This window comes from Amphimedon queenslandica, unplaced genomic scaffold (genome assembly GCF_000090795.2).
Source record: "Amphimedon queenslandica unplaced genomic scaffold, v1.1 AMPQUscaffold_13190, whole genome shotgun sequence".
Classification (NCBI taxonomy): Eukaryota; Metazoa; Porifera; class Demospongiae; order Haplosclerida; family Niphatidae; genus Amphimedon; species Amphimedon queenslandica.
The window spans coordinates 6,363-12,724 of record NW_003546574.1 but is presented as its reverse complement, the minus strand read 5'-3'; positions in this window follow the sequence as shown (position 1 = coordinate 12,724).

The following is a 6,362-nucleotide window of genomic DNA, read 5'->3' as shown; positions in this document are numbered from 1 at the left end:
AAAATGTGGTTTATGTGATCAATTCAGTCATAATAGAAGAACTTGTCCTTGCAATCAGTAAATAAATAACAGAAATAAGTTTGTGCAATGCACATATTACTGGTCCTTATTTAACAGGAGAGGAACTAGTTTGTCTCCAACAAACAGTATTGATCCTATGAAACAGGAGTGGAACTAGTTTGAATGCCATTCAAACTATTGATCACCTGCAATAGGAGTGGAACTACTTTGAACGCCAAATATTCAAACTATAAATCCCCTATAGGATAGGAACTAGTTTTTAACACTAATCCAAACAAACTATGGATTGCCTTTTTTGAAAGCTAAGGTGTGCAACTAGTGCGTTCATGAGACATCAACATTTACACAAATACTATTTTCTTTTCAAACTTACCAATTCGAAAGAGAAGGCCAACAAAAAGTTAGTTGCGAAGTTATCATGCAGGTGATTTTTGTTTATCTTTACCGGTGACAAGACTGATGGCAAACTTGTGGGAGGAGAATACCCAAACAAAAGTCATTGCATCATTCACAGCCAATCAAAAATCACCATGTGTGAACTGTGACACATACGATACAAAATAAGACACCTGAAACTGCAAGTTCAAAATCAAAAAATAACGGCTACCCCAATTGATTTCCTCACTGTGGTACATTCATCTCATGGTAAGTTGGGAATGTGTAACCCTATAGTGATAACTAATACCTTTTGGTTTTTGTAGATAAACTAGGTAGGTTGTTTTTATGTTTGTGTTGTACATTGAAAAACAATAAATAACTGTATTTGTAGCAGCAAAAGAAGTCTGGGAAAAGAAAAGAGACAGAGGAGAGGACAGAGGAGCAAGGGCACAGAGGCAAAGTGGAGGGAAGACAGTACAAAGGAGAATAGTAAGATTGAAAAGTGAAACCTACAACAACACATGGCATTGTTTTAATAGATTCAAACAGCTTCAGTGTTTTTTATTATTGCAATCTAGTAACTTTTGCCGTTAAGCAAATTAAAGAAGGACGATAGCGTTATAAAGTAACGTTGCATTGCATCTTGATTAGCTCCACATGTACTTACAACCATTAGGGAAGAAAGAAGGAAAGCCCTTAGGTAGTTAAACAATAGTTACATTACCTGTACTTTAAATTCAAACTTATAAAGACTTAAAACAGTTTTCGGCCAGCACTTAAATGTAAAATAAATTTAAGTGTAAATTAAAGGCTTTATGCCATGTAAATTAGGACAGCTGGAACTTATTGAAGAAGGGAGGGAGAAAGGAGTACCAGATAGTAAAGAAGATGGGGGAGAAACAGAAACAGGAAGTGAAATGTGGGCCAGAAGAGACAGGCACTGGAGAAGAGACAAGCACAAGTGGGGAGACAGAGCAGAGAGACAGGGGAAAGAAATTATGGAGCAATAATGTAATCAAAAAAATGAGAAAAGATTTTTAAAATAATCACACAAAAGTCAAAATAATTCACTAACATTTGATAAGTATGCACTTGAAAAAAATAAAAATTTAATTATTCATTTTAAATAATTAACGGAAATGCTTAAGCATCCATTAATATGAGAAAAGCTTTACTAAAGTATTTTGAAATAATCTAAAAAAAGTTTAGAGCTACCAGATAGAAATTGAAAATTTTTTAAAGTCCACAATAATCATTAAAATAAATTCAGAAAATTTTTATTTAATTTAGAAAAATTAATAATGATCTATTGTTCGAAAAAAGTCAAGCAAAGTGTATGATAATTGAAAACATATGCATTCTTTTGCAAAAATTGGATAAAATTTTTTAATTTTAGTAGCTGTCAGAAAACAAATTAAAAAAACTGAATACAATTTTGAGCAAAAAAGTTTAGAATAATTTTAAAATTCAGCAATAATTAAATAATATTAAAAGCATTGTCGCATACTTTTTAAAGAATTACAGCTTGTAAAAGTCATAAGCATCCGAAAATTTTTTAAAATTAAAAAATGACCGTAAGTAATTGAGAAAAGTCCCGAGCTGTTGTACAAAATTAGAAAGAAAACTAAAAACAATTTAAAATATCTCTTATTTGTTAAAAATATTAAAAGATATTCAAAAAGTGTTAAGCTGTGATGAAAAATAGAAAAGAATGACAAAATTTAAAATATTCAGAATCAATCCCCTAGCATTATTAAAAATTAGGAAAATTTTAAAAACAACTTAAAATCATTAAAATAACATGCAATTGTGACCGAAAAATCTGAAACATTGTTTTTAAATTAACAATAATTAGGAAAAATATCCAAGCATCTAAAGTAAATTCAGAAAAAAATTAAAATTTTCACAAAAATATGTAAATACATTAAGAGCAGTTGGAAAAAATTGAAACAATTTTTGTAACAATTTAGATGTTTAAGTTGTTGATAGTTAAAATAAAATATCGGAATTAGTTTGAATAAATTTTTGAGTTTTAAAAGATTATGGTATGCAAGAAGAACCCAAGAAGTAAAAAAAGTTTAAGAAATAATTAAAAGTACCCCATTGAAAATGGAACTAAATATCAGTCTCAAATATCTGGTCTTCTTGTCAGCGCTCTTTCCTTGATGTTCGTGTTTTCAATCCTTTCTCTTCAATGTATAAAATTTTAAATTGAAGACATGTCACACAAGAAATGAGAAAGAAAGGAGGAGGTCTTATGAAGAAAGAATAAGAAATGTAAAGCATGGTTCCTTTAAACCTTTAGTTTTTACAACATCTGGTGGCATGAGCCCTTCTTCAAATGTATTCTATAAGAGATTGGCTTCTCTTTTATCTGAAAGACAATCAAAGCCTTATTCTACAACTCTAAATTGGATTAGATGTCGTCTTTCATTTTCTCTTTTAAGATCTGCTATCGTTTGCTTCAGAGGTGCTCGATCGTTTTATCATAGACCAATTCATTCGTCTTCCAACATTGATCTTGCCTTTTCTAAGGGTCAAGTCTTACAATAATTTTTTAAAGTTCTATTACGTAATAAACAGTTATGCCACACACATACTCACATGTATATAACATTATTATTTCTGTAATTATTTAATAAATTTATTTAATGGTATAATAATTTTTCAAGGAAAAAAAACTAAATATATGTATAGAATAAAAAAGTTTCCAAGATGAAAAAAAAACTAAACCTAGGTATCATCACAAGAAATTTCAGAGCATTTAACTAGACAAAAAATACAATATTTCTAATAGATAATTGATGAAAAATTAATTTGTTAAAAAAATTAGATAAAACTTTAAAAATTTCAAAACTGTCATTTAAATTCAGATAATAAATCATCACAATAAATTTCCCATACGTCTCAAAAAATTGTAGGAAAGTTATAAACATGACCAAAGTAGTGGAAGAAATGTAATATAGAATTGACAAAAATCAAACAAATTTTCCTATCTATTCAATAAAGTCAGAAAATTTTTTTCAAAAATCAGAAATATGTAGGAACAATGAATTACTTTTTTTTTAAAGAAAAATATTGAAGTATTTTTTAGCATTTGAAAAAAATTGAAAAAAAATTATTGAATTAATTGGAACTATTCCTATTTTGTTGATAAAATCAGAAAATTTTAGACATTTAAGAGCTGTCAGAAGAATGAATAAATTAAATAAAGCAACAGAAAAATCATTTTGAATTGCCTAACGAATTTTTAGTTAACCAATTACTGTCAGTAACGCGATGGGGCATGGGTGTTTGAAAGTGGCAGTAACGCATTAATGCATTAGGATGCTATACTGCCTCTTATACAATTCATGAAATTGTTTGTGGAAGAAAGATAAATTATTATTGGCAATTACAAAACTTCTCTTTCCATACTTCCAAGCTACAAGTGGGTAGCTAGGTTTTATGCTTTGTTATAGACTAAATAATGATTGTCATCATTTATAACTGCAACAAAGGCCTGCTATCTCTTTCAAAGTTGACGCGCTCAAATGAAGCTCCTAGTAAAACAAGAAACTGTTCCACCTCTCTTCGGCCGTACAAACCAATGAAAAAATTAAGTGGGCATTGTCTCAAAGCACATTTAAGAAGGATTACCGTTTCTCCCATTTCTTGGTTACACTTGGCACTTACAGAAGACATTTATGAAGTCAAAATTCTGTTTCTGTGATTTCACAGTGGCAGTTGGGTGTAGTCTCAAGATTGTTATAGTAGGCTGCCTTTTTAGCCTTGTTTCTTGACTTATAGAAAAGGAAGCTACAACTATTTGCAAAATATTGTCTACAGACATGCTCTACTATGTAATACCACAATTACAAATCATTTTATATATTAACTGCTTGGAAATGTTTAGTACCAACATGCTTTAAATAAAAAGCAGGTGCATTAGTATCACAAGGAATGACATGTAACATGTCACTTCCATATCTAGCCCAGGCAACAAAAGTCGGAATAAGTGAATATTTGGATAAACTTAATATTGCTATAAGTGTAATAATTTGTGTCACTGGCCCACACAATTTTCATGAATTTTGGACTAATTTATGTAATCATACATGGTTGAAGATCTCGTTGCATTTAATGTACTTTTATAAAATTCTTTAAAGTTTTTGGCATGTTACTGACAACTGCTTTACGTAACTCGTAATGCTGAGAAATTGACCCAGTAATGAGATATGAGAGCAAAAAATTAAAGGTTCCCTTCAAAAGGGACATAAGAGTACTATTAAGAATTATTTCATGTGACATTGGTGTTGTCGGACTACCAGGAAAGAGTCTAGCAGCTGTGACAAATTTAAGATTTAAAAACTCACCACCATCTTTGAAATTCTTCATTACCATGGTAATAAACATAATCCATTTGTCTCTTCCTAACAATATCTGGGTTGGGAGGCTCATCGTAAGTAATGATGATATCATCTTGTTTTGGATTACTTGTCTTTAATTTAATGCTTGAGAGTTTTAAAGATACAATCAGACTACTACAACAATGGTCATTTCTCAAAACACACTTGGTTTTATCATCTTTTGGTTTACATTTAATGTTTTGGAGTTTTAAAGATACAATGAGACTACTACAGCTATCATCATCTTTGACATTAAATTTGGTTTTTTATGTCTATCAAAATAATTAAAAACAATCATTTGTTTTTGAGTGAGGCTGTACCACAGCATTATTGTCAGTACTACAGTCTATATCAACATTCCTGTTTTTGGGCAAGGCTCATTTAAAGCGTTATCATCATATATTTTACTCTTTCTAAGGCAAGTAGGCTTTTGTAAATCAGTACCCTTACACTTATGGCTACTAACAGTACTGTTACTAGTACTTTGTACATCACTTACAGACACCTTGATATTCTTACTACAAGGTTCACCATCATCACTTACACCAGTCACTTAAATATACTCTTGTTTCCTTTACTTTTTTTTACTTGCAGTAAGTCTTTTTGAAATTTACTTCTGAGGTTATTAATTTTATTAATTCACAGATTACTCACTTTAAAAGTGAGAGGATCAAATGATAATAACTGTAATCTATTTAATGTACATACACAAGACAATGCAACATATGCCATACAATTTACAAAAACATGAGTCAATACATCAATAATGGCAGTATTTAGTGAGAGGCTTCACATTCATGTATAATAATTACTAGCATAAGAAAGTATGAGTGGAAACTGTTTCCTGATTCTAAAATAGCATAAATCTAAATGTAACCCTTTCTATGTCACAGGGTACATCAATATGATCAACGATATAAGTGTAGCATAAATGCCATTACAGTACCAATAGCACCATTAACTAATACTGCAGTCACGTCAATATTACATCTTAGCATTACTCTACAGCCTACTGCTTAAGAAAATCCAGTTTGTAAACCAGCTGTTTTCTTGGTGGATCTTTTAGTTTCTCAAATTTTTTGATTTTGTCAAAACTTGCTGTGTTGCCACATTTATCAACAACACTTATTCCTTTTTTTTCAAATTCTAGACTTTTTAACATTAATTCAATGATTTTTTTGCAAGCATCTACCTTAGGATATAGACAAATTGGAGGATACGTCCTTTCACTTTTAAAATCCTTATACTTTTGAAGCACTGAAATATTAAATACATGACTTATAAGCATATTAATAGTTTCATCTGTGAGACAGCCATGCCTAACTCAATCAAGCATTTTAAAGGTTTCGTCTCCTTTTTGTCCCTCATTTATTTTTAGTTCACATTCGACTGTTTCTTTCCATATGCTAACTGCATATGCTGCTCAAGGTCTAGTTTTTACTAGTTTGTTGCTAATTATTTTAAAATGCTGTAAAAGTAAAAATTTTCGTAGTGTAAATTTTTAAGTTTTTTTAACTTTTACATAAAATTAAGTTTTGTGCATTAAAAATTTTGTGGTAGGCGTTTCCCAATGTT